Below are 20771 nucleotides of genomic sequence, written 5' to 3' on the forward strand. Positions count from 1 at the left end.
GAGAAGAAAATGTGTATTTTGAAACATAACAGCTTTATTTTTAAATAAATTTTTTACCTTGCTTTTGTTTGTATAGCCCATGAATAATATCTAATATTACTTTTATTATAAAAATTTAGTGCTTAAAGAGACATTAAGTTTCTTAACAACAAGTGGTATCTGCGAGAGATGCATAACTGCCCTTGTCCGACCAGAAAGCGCACCTATCTGGAGGTTAAGCAGCAATGATTGTATTTTTAGAATAATATTAAAATTATTTCCTTACTTTATAAGCTTTACCCTTAAGCTATTTTCCCAATCGATCATGCCCTAACTAAAAAATATGGTGTAGTAACATCCATGCTAAAAAACTAGAGACAAAGAGGCCCTCTCCAATTACATACTTATTTCACTATTTCCAATATTTTCAAACGTGTTTTAGAAAGTAACAGAGAATACAGACTCATTTAACTGAACTGAATTTGTTAACTGTGTTCCATTCTCCACGGATAAAGTAGATCAAGACCTCACAAACACCACCTTGGAGGAGGTAAACAGGAAAAATTGTACATCTGATAGCTTACCAAAGCATTTGTGTCGATCACAAAATTATCCTTGACAAAGTAAATGTTTATAGTATTAATGTAGCCCTTTTGGGTGGACAAAGCCTTACCTTCATAACAAAACGCAAGGTTCACATTGACAGTTATAGGCCTGGAACCAAACACAGAGTGGGTGAACATAACATGCGAATCCCACAGAAATGGGCAGTGAAGTAGATAACCACACATTTATCAGAAGTATTTTTCTGTATCTTTGAATTCTTGCACTTGTTTCCTAGCACATTTACTTCTTAAAAATTGTTGCTTGAATTGTGATATATACAGTCACAATACGACACACAAATTATTTCCCTTGTCTTGGGATCAGAGTGGATTTATGTATTCTGGTACAAAGGCATCATCGAGCTCCCCTGCTATATGAAACAAAAAGTGAATCGCAACCAATTCAAAAGATAATTAAAACAAATCTCGATAGCGATACTTTCTACAATTTATCCATATAGCAAGATTCGAAGATTGAAAATTTCTGTTAGTTACGCAGCAAGTAACAATGTTGTCTGTACACCTGAATGATAACCAATGTATTGCAACGAGGGCTCAGTATCTACAGGTGTAAGTAACTTATTATTTAGAATACAGTGTTAGCAAAGGATTTTTTTTTTAAAAGTAGCCTCTTTCTTTTTGAACTACTTGGATAGATTTAGCTGGCATAAGAATGAATAGCATTAAGCAGTACAGTGACATTTTATTGTTAATAAAGCCCACAGATTCGGTTTCTATCATTAGTTTATGCTTTCTTAATGTATATTTTGATTAATTCTACGTGCCTGAAGGTTCTTCTTGATGGTATCTGTGGATCTTTATGAATTAATTAATAAAAATCAGTCAATTACCTAAATTCAGGCCTATTTTGAACAAGCATTAAGAAAAATCAGGTTACCCACATCCACACAATATATGAATGACACTCAAAAATAGTTCTCTTCGCTGTTCTGTACAATACAAAATGTTCTTTTCAAAGGCTGCATCAGTACCATCACTACAGCAATCACCCAATAGTAAGGTCATGCATGTATACTGATTTTGTGTACATTACTGGGATGTGATTTTTCAAGTTTCTCCTGTGGATGGAATATGCAATAACAATTTTTCAAGCATGTGTCCAGGACTGATGTCCCAGATGCATGCCCAAAAATTACCAAGTTATTGGGACATTAGTATCAACACCTTAAAGGATAGCCCACAAGGAGGTAGAATGTTAGCCTACAAGGAGGCAGCATGTTAATGAAGAAACTGATGTTAAGTCATTCTTTCACTATCACCAAATAAATGTTAATTCACAGCAGTTTTAATAAAAATCTGTATACAACCTTCTCCACAACTGCCACTGACTGCTTCAAACAGCAATACCTAGGTGCGTGTTATCTACAGCCTGGTAACTGTTAGCATCAGGGCTCTTGTTAGAAGCCCCTTTTACTTAAAATCTCGAGTATCTTCTGTAATACCACTTCTGTGGAATCCACCCTGCACAACAATGATACATTGCATGCAACAAGACTATGTGGTCAAAAAATTGTAAATAAATAATAAACTAAGCAAAAGCCTAAATTTCAGAAATTACGTCCAGATTTAAAAATCACTAACAATTATACTGTGCAGAAAGCTTTGTTTCTATAAATATGGAGAACATATACCATATTAAAAATTATTCTTCTGCAGTGTACTTCATTTAAAAATACTAAGTGCAGTTCACAGAAGGAAAATTGAAAGTAGCCATAATAAGTTATACATAATGCTGAATGTCATCTATCTTGACCAGTTATTAAAAAAAAAAAAACCTGATGTATACAAAGGCTTGCTGAGAAGTAATGCCTCCAAACTATCCATTCTGTTCTCAATATTGATTAAGGTATTACACGTCACGCCTATTACTTTATCTACTTTCCCACTCTGCTGACTTAAGTTTCAAGCCTCTGCCGCTATAGGGACCTACATTGCAGCATGTAACATGGCTGAGTGTAACTTAACTATGCCAATGCATGAGAAACAGCATGCTGTAATCAAGTTTCTAACAGCAGAAAACATGTCTCCAATAGAAATCCATAAAAGAATGAAAGCTATGTACAATGAATGCTGCACTGAGGCATTTCCTTGGGTTCACTATCACTGATCGTTCTCCATTCAGTCCCAAGTTGGGCCCATCTGATATTTATCTCTTTCCAAAACTATAACACCTTTGTGGACGTCACCTTGATAGTGATGAAGTGGTGCAAGAGGAGATGAAGCTATGGCTCTGTCACCAACTTCAAACACTCTACAGCAACGGTGTCAACTAACTGGTCTTTCAGTGGAAGAAATGTGACTGTCAGCAGGGTGACTATATTCAGGAATAAATATGTAGACATGAGGAACAAAGATGTAGAGGAAAAGTTTGTTTTATTTAAAACGCTTTAAAGGTTGTCACAGCAAAAAATTGGAATCATTACTTTTCAGCTTGCCCTCATATTTATGAAAACTCATGAAAAGAAAATAAAAATTATTCAGTTAACAAATTAAATATTACATTTTGTATTTTGATTTTCTAAAAATACATGGTGGACACACTCTTTCAGTAAATCAAATTTTAACAGCAACAAATTATTGTTTAAAGCAAACTTTTCAGAAAATACAAAAAATACACATGTGGCTGATACACAGGTTGAGTACCTCATACTACTAACTGCACTGAATTTAATAAGGTCTTTTATCACATATCAAAGAATTCTTAAAGCAGTTGCCAATGACGGCTTCATTGAAAACTGGGAACCATCCAGTAAATGACATGGCAGTTAAGAATGTGCCACTATTTTAGAGAAGCAAACATTCACAATTTCTCTCAATTTTCCATCTCCACATCTAGGAAATGGATGACAGGAATCAGGACAGTTACTTTAAGTTAAGACACAATCTCCACTGCCATGCCATTTACTGTGCAGTTGGTACATAACTAATCTAGTGCAGCAAAATACAAATATTAGGTTGATGCACAAGTTCATAGCATTTTTGTTTTGCATGTTGGTATTGCAGCTACTATGGGTTTAATTATTGACTGACAGTTCTCATTTGTAGTTCACTGTTACTATCCCAATTCATATATAGTCATTTTGTCATTTAGAGATGGTGTGGACGCTGGAACATTGAGTGCCAAGTGGAGAAATCTGAATATTTGACATACTCTCTTATGTTAAGAGTTCAAAGGAGGGGTTACGCAGCGGAAGCAGCCTAAAAAATTGTGTCATGTATGGGGATAATGCCAGTGGACAGAGTATAACAAGAAAACTGTTTTCTCGTTTTGATGAGGATCGTTTTTACATTTGTGACTCTCCACAATCAGGAAGACCTTCGGGGTTTGATGATCATTTAAATCCTTTAATGCACAGTGATCTGTAATCAGTGTACTCAAGAACTGACAAACATGAAGCACTGTCATCATTCCACTATGATGCAACACTTGCATGCAATGGGAAAGATTCAAAAATCAAGTGTACAGGTACCGCATGCTCTAAGACAAAATCATAAAAATTAGCGGATGGCCACATGTGCATCTCTTTTGGCTCATGAACAACACTGACCATTCCTATCCTGTATTGTCACTGGTGACAAGGAATGGTGACTTTATGCTAACACAAGGGGAAGAAAGGAACAGTTGAGCCCAAACAAAGCAGCAACTCCATGCACAAAAATCTATGTGCATCCGCAAAAGATAACGTTATACATCTGGTGGAACAATGACTCTGTGGTGTACTACGAAGTGCTTTCCCAAGATGTAACCACCAATGCTGACATTTTTGTCAACAACTGAGATGTCTTGCAGACGAAACTCAAGATACGAGCAGGAAGACTGAGTGATGTGATGCTACTACACAATAATGCCCATCCACATTCTGCTGGACTGGCAGAAAACACTATGTGGAGGTAAGGTGTGGAATGACTTCCACACCAAACTTAATTTACCTAATCTTCGCACCCTCAGATTTTCTCATTTTCCGCTCTTTATCAAACAGTCTTCAAGGAACTTCCTTTCCGGATGAAAATGTGCTTTGAACATGGCTTGTCGAGTTCTTCCCCTTAAAACAATGTGATTTCTACAGTTGTGGAATTGAGAAGTTACCCCAGTGTTGGCAGATTGTTGTAAATAGTGAAGGAGAAAATATTACTGATGACTGAAGTTTCTTATGTATAGCTGTTTTGTTTATTCAACTCTTGGAAAGCACTATGCAGTAGTTAACTGGTCAAATATTTCCACCACCGTTTCAAAACTGCAATTAGATGTGCAGGGGACAGGAGACAACATAGGGGCATATACTTTTCTATAGGGTAGGGAATTATAGAAAGAAAGTTAAGTATGTAAATTCATCTTGTGACTTTAGTTCATTTGGATGAAATCAGTAACAATATATCGTTATATCAAAAGACATTAAAAGTGAACAGTTTAGGTGTTTTGCTCTGTAATTCATCTTTGTAGTACGCTGTAACTAGTGAGACAGATGTCAATCCAAAAGAATGAACATATTTGTTAGCATATGCTGATTACAGCCCTGGCAGTCTGAAGTGGAAATATTTTAAGACACTGTGAGGACCTTAGTCCAAAATGTAAGCAAAGTCACCCTGACTCAGTGCTGAGATCTAAGTGCTGGAGCTATCCAGAGGAACAGTGCTGAGAGACCCTCTAAGTTGAAGATCCTAGTTTGGCCTACACAGAAAATTTTTATCACCTGGCCAACTGGTTTAAAAATGACAAGTTGCAGCTGAGAGAAAACTGCAGATTACAGTTAATGTCTCCAGAAGATACTTCATCATGAAACATAATGAGATCACCATGTGATGCATATAATGAAATATTAGTTCCAGTGGCATTGTACAGAACTGAGACTGAGTACCACCAATGTGTACAAAGAGAACAGCATCTGAATAAGTAATTTCAGAGGATACTTGGTCCAGTGCAAGATGCGGATGGCTGGAGGAGGAGGATCCAGGAAATATACGATCTACTGTGGTAAACATACCTAGTGTAGAAAATTAAGAAGAAGGCACTGATGGTCCACAGATGGGGTTTGTACATCTAAACATTAGAGCCAAAGTTGCAGTGATGGGGAGACCTGAAGGAACATATTCTTCGCACATTCAGGAAGCAAACTATTGAAAAATCATGAAAGATCTAAGACATCTGCAGGTTAAATCTAAATGGATGGCAAAACACACAGTCACTGTGGATAGCTTATGAGGTAGGCAAGCAATCTTTATGGTTGATAAATGGTGGATATAAGTATGTATATACCTTCTATGAATTTTACAACAAATAAAGAAAAATGAAAATAAGTAAGTGTCACACTGAAATTCTTAACATTTACTTTCAGGATTTCATAAGATGTGTGCCAAGTCTTTAATAATCATGTGCAATCAATAAACAGTTCAATACCCTACATTTCCTAGATTTACATCTACACGGTACATGAACTTATTGCTTCAGAAAAAATTTTATGGAAAATATAGAAGTTCTCAGATTCATGGGAACTGACAGAATTTCAAGCATCTACAACACAACCTATCAAGATAACAGTTTAAAAATATGTGACTGTAATGGAAACAGTTGATTAAAATATTTTGCATGGGAAAATATGTGCAAGGTCAAGGGTATTTCATTACTTTTGGAAGCACTTTTGAAATGCACAAATTTATTCTAAAAATACATTTTGTTCCTGGAAAGAAAAATACTTCCTAGAATTGATAAAAAATGACTAGCTCAAAATTTAATACAGTTCTTGTCAATGGTCTGGTCGTATTATAAGTGATAAATTTGCGAAGAGGTAAATCTTTCAATCTGAAGGTTGGTTTGAACACCAAAATGTTTTATTAGGCATGTTCCTGTTTGAGGTGGTATGCATTTACCTTCCTCTGATGTTTGAACTGAATGATCTAGCCACGTATTGGGGTAGCCATAGTTAAATGTGAACTCCAAACCCTAGGACAACAACATATTTTTCAGGTCTATGAACTGCCAGAGGTGAAATAAGCTGTAAGTGACAAATAATCCTCTGGCCAACTGAGAAATGAACTTTGGATCTTAGTGGCTGTAGTCTGTTACCCAATCAACACTCTTCTGTATGCCAATTTATTTCAGAGGATAATCTCTAGAGTTAATCTTTTAACTTGAATCGCTTCTAAAGTCTTACATACTGGCAATGTAATAAGCAACTAATAAATGACAAATTTGTAAATAAACCAAACACATGAAATCTGTTAAAGTAGACAAAGTGAACATGCTTGTTGAGGATTTGGAAGTGAATTATGTACAAATGAAAACTTATGCCTGTTTACTACAACTATTTTGTTTAAGATGCTTTCATTTCCTTAAGTCATTTCAGAGAAAAAAATTCCCAACCAAATGAAAGTGTACCTGATAAGGATGTTAGATTCATCTAAATAAAGACAAGCAAGAGATCACTTCAAAATCACACATTTATCATCTAAGCACTTGAACTTTGTCATTGTTTCCATGCCCAGCCAGCATTTCCAGAACATAGCAACACAAACCGCTTTGGTTGGTTGGTCGGTTGGGTTAAAAGAGGGGGGAAAGGGACCAAACTACAAGATCTGTTCCGAATAAAACAATGCCACAAGTGCGAGAATAAAACAAACGAGACTGACAATTCAAAACGGAATGAAAGGAAAAAAAATCACAAGAATGATGAAGAGCAACAAACCTGTAAATGGACAAACAGGGAGAAGAAAACCACAGAAACGCAAGAAATGGGATGAAGAGATTAAAACAACAATGCAGATTACCACGGCTGGCTGACCGTGAGAATAAAAAAGGAGAAGCCAGCCACTATGCAACACATTAAAACCTTCACCCTAGAACAACAAGGGTGGAGGACACACAGGGACAAAGGATGTGCACTAAAACTTAGACCAAATGACAAAACCCACCCTCACTAATAAAACGTAAAACTAAATCAGCTGATGAGGCGTTGTCAGATAAAATTAGCTGCAGTGAGTCTGGTAACACAAGATTTTGTCACTGGGCAGTCAAAGTAGGACAGTGCACCAAAATACGGTCCACTGTCAACCGGGCATCACACCTCAGGCAGGTCTTCACAGCGCAGGTGTAGCCAATGCAGAGCCGCCAGAGGACAACTGATTCCCTACGAGAGAACATTCGTATTCTCCTCAACGACACGCAGTTTGTTGTGTGTACTGTTATGCCATTCCGTCTCCCAAAGCCGAAAAACCCTACGGCGTAAGTCAGAACGCAGGTCAGGTTCGGAGATGCCCATTTCCAGAAATGGTTTCCACATAGCCTGTTTGGCCAGCCTGTCAGCAAGTTCATTGCCTGAGATACCGACATGTCCTGGAGTCCACACAAACACCTCTGAACGATGGGACCAGTCCGGGGCATAGATGGACTCCCGGATGGATGTTACCAAAGGATGGCGAGGGTAGCACTGGTCGATAACTTGTAGGCTGCTCAAGGAGTCAGTACACAGAAGAAACTATTCCCCGGGGCATGAACGGATATACTGAAGTGCACAAGGGAGGGCCACCAGCTCTGCAGTGAATACACTGCAGCCATTGGGTAAGTAATGCTGTTCAAAATTATCTCTGTCGGTGTAGGCGAAGCCGACACAACCGTCAGCCATCGAGCTGTCAGTGTAAACCACTTCAGAACCCTGGAACACATCGAGAATCGAGAGGAAGGGACAGTGCAGAGCGGCAGGAGTAACTGAGTCCTTCGGGTTGTGCGAAAGGTCCAGACGAATCTGCGGCCTAGGTTTACAGCACGGAGGTGTATGCAGACGGACCGGGATGGGAGGTGGTAAATGGCAGGACTCCAGTTCAGACAGAAGGGATCGCACACGAATCATTAACCCTGACCTGGGCCACCAATGCTGGAGATGAATTGCTGCGTCGGATCTGCAATGGAGGGACTCTAGCCTCCACCAGGACACTGGTCACTGGACTCATTCCAAAAGCTCCCGTCGCTAAGCAAACGCCACAGTGGTGCACTAGCTTGAGTACACGCAATGATGAGGGGCCGCCGAACCACGAATCAGACTCCCATAGGCAAGGTGGGATTGAACAAGGGCTTTGTAGAGCTGCAGCAGAGTCGATATGTCTCCACTACAGAGAGTAGATCGTCATGAAGGTAAAGTTCTGGTTCAGGATGAACGGTATGACGCCGACAGAAGTGCACGACACACGGTTTTGTGGCCAAAATCTGGAAGCCGTGGCTGATGGAGCAGTACGAAATGCAGAAGTCGTCTGCAAACAGAGAGGGTGAGACGGATGGCTACACAACTGCTGCTAGACTGTTAATGGCCACTAAAAGTAGTGATACACTCAATACAGAGCCCTGCAGGACCCTATTCTCCTGGATATGAGGGGGAACTATGCTAGGCACCAACTTGGACACGGAAAGTATGGAGCAACAGGAAGTTTTGGATAAAAATTGGGCGTGGGCCCCGGACACCCCACTCATACAATGTGGCAAGGACATGTCGCCAGGCCGTGCCATATGCTTTACGCAAGTCAAAAGAGACGGCAACTAGGTGTTGGTCTGGAAAAGGCTGTTCAGGTGGCAGACTCGAGGACACAAGATTAACAGTGGTAGAGCACCCCTGGCGGAAGCCAGTAGGCCACAAGACTCCAGGACTCAACCCAACCAACCATACATTCCAGCAGCTGACAAACAAGGTTGGTGAGGCTGATGGGCCGATAGTATCCACATCAAGTGGGTTTTTGCCACGTTTGAGCGCTGGAACAATGGTGCTCTCCCGCCATTGCAATCGAAAGACGCCATTGCAACAGATCTGGTTGAAGAAGATGATGATGAGACGGCACTTGTAGACAGATGAGAGATGTTTAATCATCTGACTGTGGATCTGATCTGGCCCAAGACCTGTGTCGGACCAATATGCAAGTGCGCTCAGGAGCTCCCACTTAGTAAAAGAGGTGTTATAGGGTTCACTGTGGCATGTAGCGAACGACAGGACTTTCTATCTGCCATTTGTGGGTTCGAAAGGCTGGGTGGCAGTTCTCTGACACAGAAGCTCGAGCATAGTGCTCAGTAAAGTGCTCAGCAATCGCGTTTGCATCGGTACATAGTACAACATTGATGGTAATGCCAGGGACACCTGTTGGGGTCTGGTACCCAAAAAGACGTCTGATCTTTGTCCAGACTTGGGAAGCTGACTTGTGGCACCCAACGGTCAAAATGTACCTATTCCAACACTCCTCTTTCTGTCGTTTTATAAGCAGGCAAACTCAGACACAGAGCCGCTTAAACGCTATTAGGTGCTCTAGGGAAGAGTGCCGCTTACGTCACTGTAGGAATCACCAACACACTGTAATTGCCTCAGCGACATCTGGAGGCCACCAAGGGACTGTCTTTCACCGGGGCACCCTAAAGAGCGAGGGATTGCGTTTTCTGCCGCAACAATGGTTGCGGTAGTCACCTGCTCAGCCATCACACTGATGTTATGTGCGGCAGAGTCAACGGTGACATCAGAGGTGAAAGTTTCCCAGTCCACCTTGTTTAAAGCCCATCTGGGCAGGCGTCTGTAGGCTTGACGCCAGGGCAGTGACAGGAAGATGGGGAAGTGCTCACTACCACACAGGTCATCATGTGCTCTCCAGTTGATAGATGGGAAAAGTCCTGGGATGAAAATTGATAAATCAATGGCCGAGTAACTACCTCGAGCCATACTGAAATGTGTAGCGGCCCCAGAATTTAAGAGGCAGAGGTCGATCTGAGACAGTAAAGTTTTGACACCTTTGCCTTGGCCAGTAAGCACAGTGTTACCCCAAAAGGGGTTATGGGCATTAAAATCTCCCAAAAGTAGGAAAGGTTTATGGAGTTGATCAGTCAGTACAGCTAATACATTCAGGGGTACTGTACCATCTGGAGGAAGATATACATTGCAGACAGTTATTTCCTGCATCGTCCGTATTCCAACTGCCACAGCTTAAAGAGGGGTTTGAAGGGGCATAGGTTCACTAGAGACCGAGTTTAAGACAAATGCAAACTCCACCTGACACTATTATAGTCACTACGGTCGGTTCCTGTAATATCCCTTATAGCTGCCGAGGGCAGGGGTCTGCATTGCCGGGACCCAGGTTTCCTGGAGGGCAAAGCAGAAAGAAGATGTAAAGCTTAACAGTTACCGTAGCTCAGCCAGGCGATGGAAAAAACTGCCGCAATTCCACTGGAGGATGACATCATCATGAGACTGGGAAGGCACGGAACATTCAATGAGGCAGTTTACACCTCTGGGTCACCTGCTCCCACTGACTTTTTGCCTGAGCAATCTATATCCATTGTGTCTGAGGGTCCGGCAAGATCCAGGTCCTCAGCAGATGCCGGAATCTCCACCCCATCCTCAGACACAAGAGCTTGTAGGTAGCGGTGGTGTGGGTGTCACTGCAAGTTCCTTGTTCTTAGAGGTCTTCTTTTTTTCTTATTTCTCTCATTGTTCTTTGGGTTCTCCGGGACAGAAGATGTGCGTGAAGCCATACGACCAGCTGCTTTTGGGCTGTTCAACCACTGGCAGGTGTCATCCTTCCTACTAGCAGAAACCTGGGAAGGGAGTGACTTAAGGGACCCCTTCCTAGCGAGAGGAGCTGAGGAAGCCTTACGCTTCTCTGGCTCAGAAGTGGGGACTGAAATCCCCAATGGTTGGGGGGGAGGGGGGGGGGAGGGAGGGGGTGTTGCTCCTGAAGTAGGTCTCATGGGAGTAACAGGGAGGGAAGTACCCCACACTATCGAGGGGGCTGGTGTGGTCTGCCGGTTCTGAGAGGCAACAGGAATTCAACGAACTGATGGGGCAAGAACTGTTCTCGTAGTGATGGCATGTGAGGAGGTCATGGCCACATGATGTAGGCATTCAAATTTCCTCTTAGCCTCAGTGTAGGTCAGTCGGTCCAGGGTCTTATATTCCATGACTTTCCTCTTTCTGTCAAACCTTGCAGTCTGATGAGCAAGGTGAATGATGCTCTCCGCAGTTGACACATATGGGAGGTGGGGCACATGGGCCGGACTTACAGCACTTAAAGCACTGCATTGGGGGAGGTATATATGGCCTGGTGTCAAAGTGGTAGGCCATCACCTTTATGATCTCGGGCAATGTGTCACTCTCGAAGACCAAGATGAAGGCACCAGTGGCAACCTGGTTATCCCTCAGACCCCGACGGACGCGCATGATAAAATGAATATCTTGCCGCTCTAAATTGGCGTGCAGCTCATTGTCAGACTGCAAAAGAAGGTCACTGTGAAATATGATACCCTGGACCATATTTAAGCTATTTTGAGGCGTGATGGTAACAAAACATCCTCCAACTTGCCAGAAGCGAGTAATGCCCATGACTGGGCAGAGGATGCTGTTTCTATCAAAACTGACCCAGAGCACATTTTGGACAAGCCCTCAAACTCCCCAACTTGTCCTCCAAATGCTCCACAAAAAACTGAGGCTTCACGGACATGAAAGATTCCCCATCAACTCTCGTACATATGAGGTACCGTGGCGAATAAGCTTCACTGCCATCCTCAGCCTGGCATTCGTCCCATGGTGTGGCCAGGAAGGGGAACGATTTGGAGTCATATTTCTTAGCATTTAGGTTAGACTTTGCCCGCTTAGAGACTGCTGGCGGTGGACCACCAGCAAGAGATGACGTACTATGCATCGTGCCGAGTCATCTGCCCTGATGCCACCCACTCTGACCAGGTGCCCCTCCCAGGGGCACCACCCAGTCGCAGCGAAGGCCACCTGGCAGGATGGCCAGTGACGGGAGTCCCGATGCCCCAGGGTGACGGGCATCTACTCCTTGGCATACGTGGGGAGCAGCACAGGTATCAGCAGAGCAATCTCTGTGTTGTCAAGGGGCTACAACCAACAGGGTACATGGTGGCCCTACCACAATGGACTGGCTACAGTGCTGGATATGAGGTACAAAGAAGTCCATGGTCATCATTGGCACAGAAAGTGACACTGCATAGTGCATGGTGGAAAACGCACCCAAGAAGGTGCCCTCACCCAAGAGATGGAGAATGGGATGGGACTGCAATGCGACAACGAGAAAGTGGGCTGAAGATCTCAATGCACGATGGACACGATGCACCATGTAGGGCGGCCTTCCCGAATTGGCTTTCTTTTCGGGAAAGTTTTGAAAAATGGAGTTCAAACACTACAGGGGGTCATCAAATAAAGGTCGAAACATGTGAAACTCCTGTTAGTTTCCTCTTACGACAGGGAGGAATACCTTGGGCCTACTCTTACCCCCGGACCCACAGGGTGGAAATCTCTTTGTTATTTGCCTCAATCAAGTTCTATGTTGCTCAATGTTGTTTCAGTACAGCGCATATGAGCAAGTGACACAGATGTTAGGTTGTTCCACACACTCAGTACACATCATCATCAGCTGGAAGGATCACCCATTTTTGCATGTTGGTCTTGCAATGGGGGAGGGGGGGGGGAGGAGGGGGGGGGAGGAGGGGGGGAAGGGGGGATACGCCCACTCTAAGGCAATTATCTCCAAATGGGGTTGGGGCTAGCTCTTCCTTTGCAGGGATATCCAGGAACAGCTTGCTCTTCCATCTGGTGATGTGGTTAGACTTTTATGTTCCCTCCGGTGGCTGAATCGCAACGATGAAAATCTTTGCGTGTTTCAATCACCAGATACAGCTTGATGTTCATGGAGTGTAAAGGCCAAGCATATCCAAAAACAAAGTCAACTTTTCTTCTACCTCTTCAGATGTCTTTCCTTGGGCAGCAAGTGTTGTATCATCAGCGTAATTGATATGATTGGAATGTTCAGTAATGGACTTACCACTGACCAAGAACACTGCCTTTTAAGGTAAGCTGTTCTTTTGTACAGGTCATCTACTTTTCTTACCCTGGAGAAAGACCTATAACTTCCTATTCTACAGGACAGGATAGTGCCTAAGAGGGATGATGCTGGTGTCCACTGGTGAGCTGGTAAATTTTCTTCAGCAACTTTCTATGGCTGATAGTTTTTCGACAGCTGTTAAGCCGACAAAGGCAACTTCACTTATCTTAGCCTGCTTGAAACCATTCTCAATGTGTTGAAATGTTCAATATCTGACTGCAGCACTGTTTCCCAGGTTGAAAATCAGCTGGCCGAGGAATTAAATTTAATTTGTTAATTTGTTTGAAGACAGATATTCGAAGATCTCCAGACAGTGACAACAATGATACTGGAGGAAAGCTCTTAAGGTTGTCTGGCTACTTACTTGCTTTAAAATAATATCGTCTGAGAGAGATTTGATATATGAAGTAAACATTATTTTCGTTTGTAGAGTAACAAGATGCCCTCATGGCATTTCATTTTAATCACAAATATAAGCTATCAAATAAGAATGTCATCCTAACTCATGATCCCCAAGAAGATCTCTTATTATGAAGCAGCCCTTTTATTGAAGCACAAACTGAATTTCTTGTAACACACATTGCTATTTTTGAGAAGTCTATTAATATTCATTACCTTTTACTGTAATACTACAAATCAAACAGAGCAGAAATCAAATATTAGATTTAAAGAGGGCTGACTTTTATTTCCTGTTTTTATCATTCTGAATTAAACTTTATGAAAACGATACATTGCTACGCACCACGTAATTCCACAATAAATGTTGTGCCTGTCTGCGATTCAACATCCCTATAATATGGTGTGTGACAATCTATCCTTTCCATAATGCTGTCATTATTCCATCATGGATTTTCCATTGATTGATTGAAACATGTGATTTTCTCACATCACCTTAGTAGGCTAACACTAGCTACAGTAGTATTCCATAGCACACTGTAGCAATAACTCAGTATGCTGTTGTTTATGGTAAAGAACAGTTAACATAAATAATTATTTTGAGAGGTTAGTATCACAATTCCTGCACTAGCCATTGTCCATGCCATGCCACAGTGGTGTAGTTTGCATGCCTCAGTGATACAGATAGCCATACAGTATGTGATTGTACACTGTAGAGTCATCTGTAGAGAGGCCTGACTAACATGTGGTTCTACGTCTGCATCCATATTCTGCAAAACACTGAAGTGCATGGCAGAGGGTACCAGTTAAGATTTCTTCCAATTTATTTCACGTACTGAGAGCATGACAAATGGCTGTTTGCCTCTGTACACACTGTAAACTGTAATTAAACCTTTCTCGTACCATTTAGTTTGACAAAATCTGTGTCCCATCGGTTGGAGATAATGTTCACGAAATGGGCCAGCGTGATGCACGGAACAACTGCAATACAAGCTGACATGTGCATAGTTACTACATAGCTGTACACATTTGTTTCAAATGATACTGCTCTTTATGAACAACACTAATATAATTCTTGTTCCTTAAAAGTAGATAGTTCCTTAAAAGTAGATATTGTCAACAAAAAATTTAATTACATGAAGAAATGCTGCCCTTGAATTAATTTCTAGTAGGAAAGTACTTACATCTCCAAAAATTTGTAGTACTGTATAATGTGGTAGTTTTCAAAGCACTGTGGTAGATGTAAAACCACTTACCCTCCATGCATTCCCATGCCATTTCACTCATGTTGTGTGTTTTATGCAAATTTTGCACAGCCTTACTGCACGTTTTCTTCAGTTGTTAGATAAACATTTTATGGGCAATGGACCCAATATTGCACTTTGAGTCTAATACAGGTTTCACCTAGTGAATGTTTTCTAGGCCTTTCGTAGTCTGGGAATTGGACACTTCTTAAAATTACCTCTGTTATATTTACTTGATAATCAACAACTGTTTCCTCCCTTTAATTCCTATATTCTTATATAGATAATGTATGCTTTGAACAGAGCCATAGCCAACCCACTAATAACACATTTTTTTGTATCCTCTGAAGACTTTTTCTTATGATTCAGAAACAGGCCAACATCTGATCTTGACGATCAATTTCACCCATTCCCTTTCTGTATTTGATAATGCATTTGGGCTTCATTGTTTTTCTAATCAGGTTGTCGATAGGTCCAACCATCTTGACACTTGTGTGTTTCATTAATGCCATATTTTTGCACGTACTATCCCACTAACATATGTTTCGATGGTGTAATTTTAAAAAGAGGAAGGGGGAGGAAAACCTGTTGTCAAGAAACAAAGTATATCACTCATTCAATACAAATTTTGGAAAGTCCATGACAACATTCTGTTTGTAAATTCTTAATCCAGACCTAACTCGCTTCATGGATTAAGTTGTTTATGTGCTAAATATAAATTGCAGATATGATACTGCATGAAGAGTTTGACAGAGCACTGAAAGACCTAAGTCGAAACAAGGCCCCGGGAGTAGACAACATTCCATTAGAACTACTGACAGCCTTGGGAGAGCCAATCCTGACAAAACTCTACCATCTGGTGAGCAAAATGTATAAGACAGGCGAAGTAACCCTCAGACTTCAAGAAGAATATAATAATTCCAATCCCAAAGAAAGCAGGTGTTGACAGATGTGTAAATTACCGAACTATCAGTTTAATAAGCCATGGCTGCAAAATACTAACATGAATTCTTTACAGACGAATGGAAAAACTGGTAGAAGCCAACCTTGGAGAAGATCAGTTTGGATTCCGTAGAAATGTTGGCACACCTGAGGCAATACTGACCCTACGACTTATATTAGAAGAAAGATTAAGGAAAGGCAAACCTATGTTTCTAGCATTTGTAGACTTAGATAAAGCTCTTTCACATTCTGAAGGTGGCAGGGGTAAAATACAGGGAGCGAAATGCTATTTACAATTTGTACAGAAACCAGATGGCAGTTATAAGAGTCGAGGAGTATGAAAGGCAAGCAGTGGTTGGGAAGGGAGTGAGACAGGGTTGCAGCCTATCCCCGATGTTATTCAATCGGTATATTGAGCAAGCAATAAAGGAAACAAATGAAAAGTTCGGAGTAGGTATTAAAATCCATGGAGAAGAAATAAAAACTTTGAGGTTCGCCGATGACATCGTAATTCTGTCAGAGACAGCAAAGGACTTGGAAGAGCAGTTGAACGGAATGGACAGTGTCTTGAAAGGAGGATATAAGATGAACATCAACAAAAGCAAAACGAGGATAATGGAATGTAGTCAAATTAAATCGGGTGATGCTGAAGGGATTAGATTAGGAAATGAGACACTTAAAGTAGTAAAGGAGTTTTGCTATTTAGGGAGTAAAATAACTGATGATGGTCGAAGTAGAGAGGATATAAAATGTAGACTGGCAATGGCAAGGAAAGTGTTTCTGAAGAAGAGAAATTTGTTAACATCGAGTATAGATTTAATTGTCAGGAAGTCGTTTCTGAAAGTATGTGTGTGGAGTGTAGCCATGTATGGAAGTGAAAAATTGACAATAAATAGTTTGGACAAGAAGAGAATAGAAGCTTTCGAAATGTGGTGCTACAGAAGAATGCTGAAGATTAGATGGGTAGATCACATAACTAATGAGGAGGTATTGAACAGAATTGGGGAGAACAGGAGTTTGTGGCACTACTTGACTAGAAGAAGGGATCGGTTGGTAGGACATGTTCTGAGGCATCAAGGGATCACCAATTTAGTATTATAGGGCAGCGTGGAGGATAAAAATCGTAGAGGGAGAACTAGAGATGAATACACTAAGCAGATTCAGAAGGATGTAGGCCGCAGTAGATACTGGGAGATGAAGAAGCTTGCACAGCTGCATCAAACCAGTCTCAGGACTGAAGACCACAACAACAACAACATGCTAAATATACTTTATATTTTACAGTACTGGACAATGGTGGGTTCTTTACTTGCTCCGCGTATTTACAACTGTCTCTGAACATTAATGTATCACTTAATACACACACATTTCTAGTCCCTTCACTCCAGTGTACTTTCACACCGATTTCATCCTAATATTTAAAACACACACTTGGACTACTAGAAAACAATGCTACTGATGTTCACAGACTGGCCTGAGTGGTCCACGCCCAGCCATAAGGAGAAGAACCACTGCAGCTTGCTTTGGCACCTTGCTCTTTGGACAACACCACATATCTATACTGTCATTTACCTTGCGTGTAAATTTCTCATTCCACATGTTGATGATATGAAGCTGATCAGTGTTGTCAGCAGTTGCATTACTGTTAAAATATGCTAGGCCTATCTAAAAAGTATCCGACCTTTGGCCACAAAAAATATTTCCAAACCCTGACAGGATTGGGACCCCAATCCCCTTCTCCAAAGTAGGCCCCTTGTGCTTGCACACACTTAGCCCACCGATGCTGGAAACACCTCTGGAAGTCACCTCATGGAATGGTGTTCATCTCCGTTATCATGTTCCACATTAGCTCTTCTCTACTCTCAAAATGGGATCCTTTCAGTGGCATCTTCAATTTTGGAAACAACCGGAAGTCACAAGGAGCCATGTCTGGAGAGTAGGGAAGTTGGTGAATGGCTGTAATTCCATGTTTGGCAGAGAAATTTTGGGTCAAGTGGAATGAATGTGCGGGGGCATTGTCGTGATGCAATTACCAGTTTTTTGCCATCCATGTCTGGTCTTTTGTGTCGAACTGCGTCACAGAGTCTCTGGAGAACATCTTGATAGTCACTGTTTATCCTTCCAGTGTGTATTCGTGATACACAATTCCATTGACATCAAAGAAGACAGTCAGCATCACCTTGATTTTTCTTCGGACCTGCTGCACTTTCTTCAGCCTTTGAGAACTCAGGATGCTTCCATTGTGATGACTGTCTTTTTGTTTCTGGGTCATACCTGTACACCCAAGACATCTCCAGTTATCACTGAATCAGTGTTGATGGTGTCCAGAAGGTCCTTTGCAACATCAAAACGGAGGTCTTTTGTTCCGGGAATAACAACTTGGGCACCAATTTTGCAACTACTCAGTGCATGTTCAAATCATCACGCAAAATTGCATGTGCAGAATCTTTACTCACCCCAACCTCTTGGGCAATCTCCCGCATGGTCAAATGACGATCTGCCATCATCAAATTTTGCAGTCTCTCAACAACAGCTACACTCCGAGCAGTTTGGCACCTGCCAGAACACTGGTCCCTCTCTACCGATGTGCGGCCATTTTTGAATCGGTTGAACCACTTCTTAATTTATGTTACTCCCATCGCATCTTCTCCAAACACCTGCTGAATCTTACGAACTGTTTCGCTTTGAGAATCACCAAGCTCCTGATAAAATTTGATGCAGTGTCTTCGCCCAACACGTTCAGTCATCTTGAAAGAATTGGTAATCAGACGAATACGTTGTGTAGCACCTCACTCAGCGACTGACAGGCAGCTACTGACGTGCTGGAAGGCAGGGATAAAATTAACATGTGGGCATAAAGGTCTCCTCCTTTACTGTGTACAGTGGCACCACACTATCATCTCTATTTTGTGCAGGAAAATCAAAGGTCAAATACTTTTTAGACAGACGTCGTAACCTCAAAACTTGTTTCAAACTTTCAAAAGGCATTACTTTCTTAAATATCAGCATTTTTACTACTGGTCTTTTAGACCAATACATTTTGATATTTGGTTTTCTGAGTTGAGCCATCAAAATGCACAGTGCATAGTAAGTCTCCACTTTGTTAATTTCAACAGATTACCGAGCACTTCCTGTTTTTTCTATTTGTTTTCTATTATCTAACGTGCAAAGAGGTTTGTTTCCATAACAAGTATTTTCCGAAATGTGCTATAAAACCTAATAGAAAACAGTTATAATAACCCTGGGTGTTCACTTAGATAATTTGAAACATGTGCTTTTATACCACGAGCCTCAAAATTTTTCCAAGTGATTGGTGTGTTCTTGCTTACTATCAAATCCGTAACACACATGATTTGTTATTGAATTTTCCTCTTCACTATCGCCACACTTTCTACTTTGTGCAATCACATGGCTATCGCTGGATTCTTCATCGCGAAGTATATGTAAATGCTCCTCTATTAATATTATTTAAGGGTTTAACAAAATTTTTCTTCAAAGATTAAAGAACAAAACAACTAGCAAGCTTGTTCTGTAAACATATAGATTTCACAATTTTTTATAAATTCTCACAGGGTAGTGGTAAGAATTAAACCACAATTGCAACTGACAAGTTTTCTCAAAAGACTCCCGATGTTTATGTTTGGCATGCTATTGTTTCCACAAGTCTGCCTCAAGATATTCATGTTTGGTCCAAACTTGTTACATGAGTCAGACTCGTCAAAGTATGTCAAAGGGGTTTATGCAACCTCGTCCTCATGAGCCCTGTGAGAGTGAGACACAGGGAGTTGCCTATTCCTAGATTCATCATTTAAATCTGATTTGTTCAGTTTCTTTGGCATCTCTGTCAAACTCTCCCACATGTCAAACAAACTGGTGGCCATTCGTGGTAGAATTTTGCACGGAGTACAGTTTAACAAATGCTAACACACTTCATTTAAAAAGCACGAAAGAAGGTTATATGCATGGAAGTGGCATGGAGGAACCAGAAGCTTTCAGATTAGATCATTTAACACTGACATATTTTGAAAGCAAATTTTAAACTACAAAACACTTACAGGGGCAGATTTGGACACACAATGTATGGTTGCAAACTGTAGAATGTGACTGAATAAATTGCAAACAGGTAGTAAATTAAAGAGATAGGTCCTGGATAACTTTAAAGAAACAAGGTTGCTGAGATTTTCAAAAGGAGAATTATGGAACAATTACCCAAAACAGGTGAAATAAATATGAGGGAAAGTCAAATAAAATTTTGTGATGGCATTAATAAGGCATATTCAACCTTCTGTGCAAACAAATTTTTCCCAGCTACGGATGAGAAGGCAAAGTTTTTGTTGCAGAAACCTGAATTCTGGTTGTCTGGGAACTACTCCATCTCCAAAATCTCATAGTTTTTTTTGTAAATGCCTGCCATGCAATGTTTCTTCATCCAAAGAAAGAGGAAGAAGTCATCATGTGCAATATTAGGAGAATACGGTACTGCAGCACAGCTTCACAGGGCATTTTCGTTGGATCATTGCAACTACAAATAATGTGAGTTTTATTCACCAGAAGCATCAACAGTGGTGGTGATTTCTGCTTGATGCTGCTTCACCTCAATAAAGCAAAATGTATCTGGTGGAAAAAAAAAAAAAAAACGTGCACTTTTTGAAGTTGCAACAACAGGATGAAAATACACTCAAGAAGTATAAAGCCACTACAGACAATATGGCCACACAAATGAAGA

At 41.1% G+C, this 20771-nt stretch overlaps 1 protein-coding gene across 4 annotated transcripts in view; it reads right to left on the reverse strand.

Annotated features, from left to right (window-relative positions):
* The window catches only part of LOC124797885 (peroxisomal membrane protein 11B), a 112785-nt gene that overhangs the window by 64839 nt on the left and 27175 nt on the right, over positions 1-20771 (reverse strand). For 2 of the 4 annotated variants that reach the window (XR_007016893.1, XR_007016892.1), the window contains exon 4: positions 1913-2066. The exons of the other annotated variants lie outside the window; for them this stretch is intronic. The gene's annotated coding sequence lies outside the window, so the exon portion shown is untranslated. The remainder of the gene's footprint in view (positions 1-1912; positions 2067-20771) is intronic. 4 annotated transcript variants of the gene reach the window in all.

Source organism: Schistocerca piceifrons, chromosome 5 (assembly GCF_021461385.2).
Source record: "Schistocerca piceifrons isolate TAMUIC-IGC-003096 chromosome 5, iqSchPice1.1, whole genome shotgun sequence".
Taxonomy (NCBI): Eukaryota; Metazoa; Arthropoda; class Insecta; order Orthoptera; family Acrididae; genus Schistocerca; species Schistocerca piceifrons.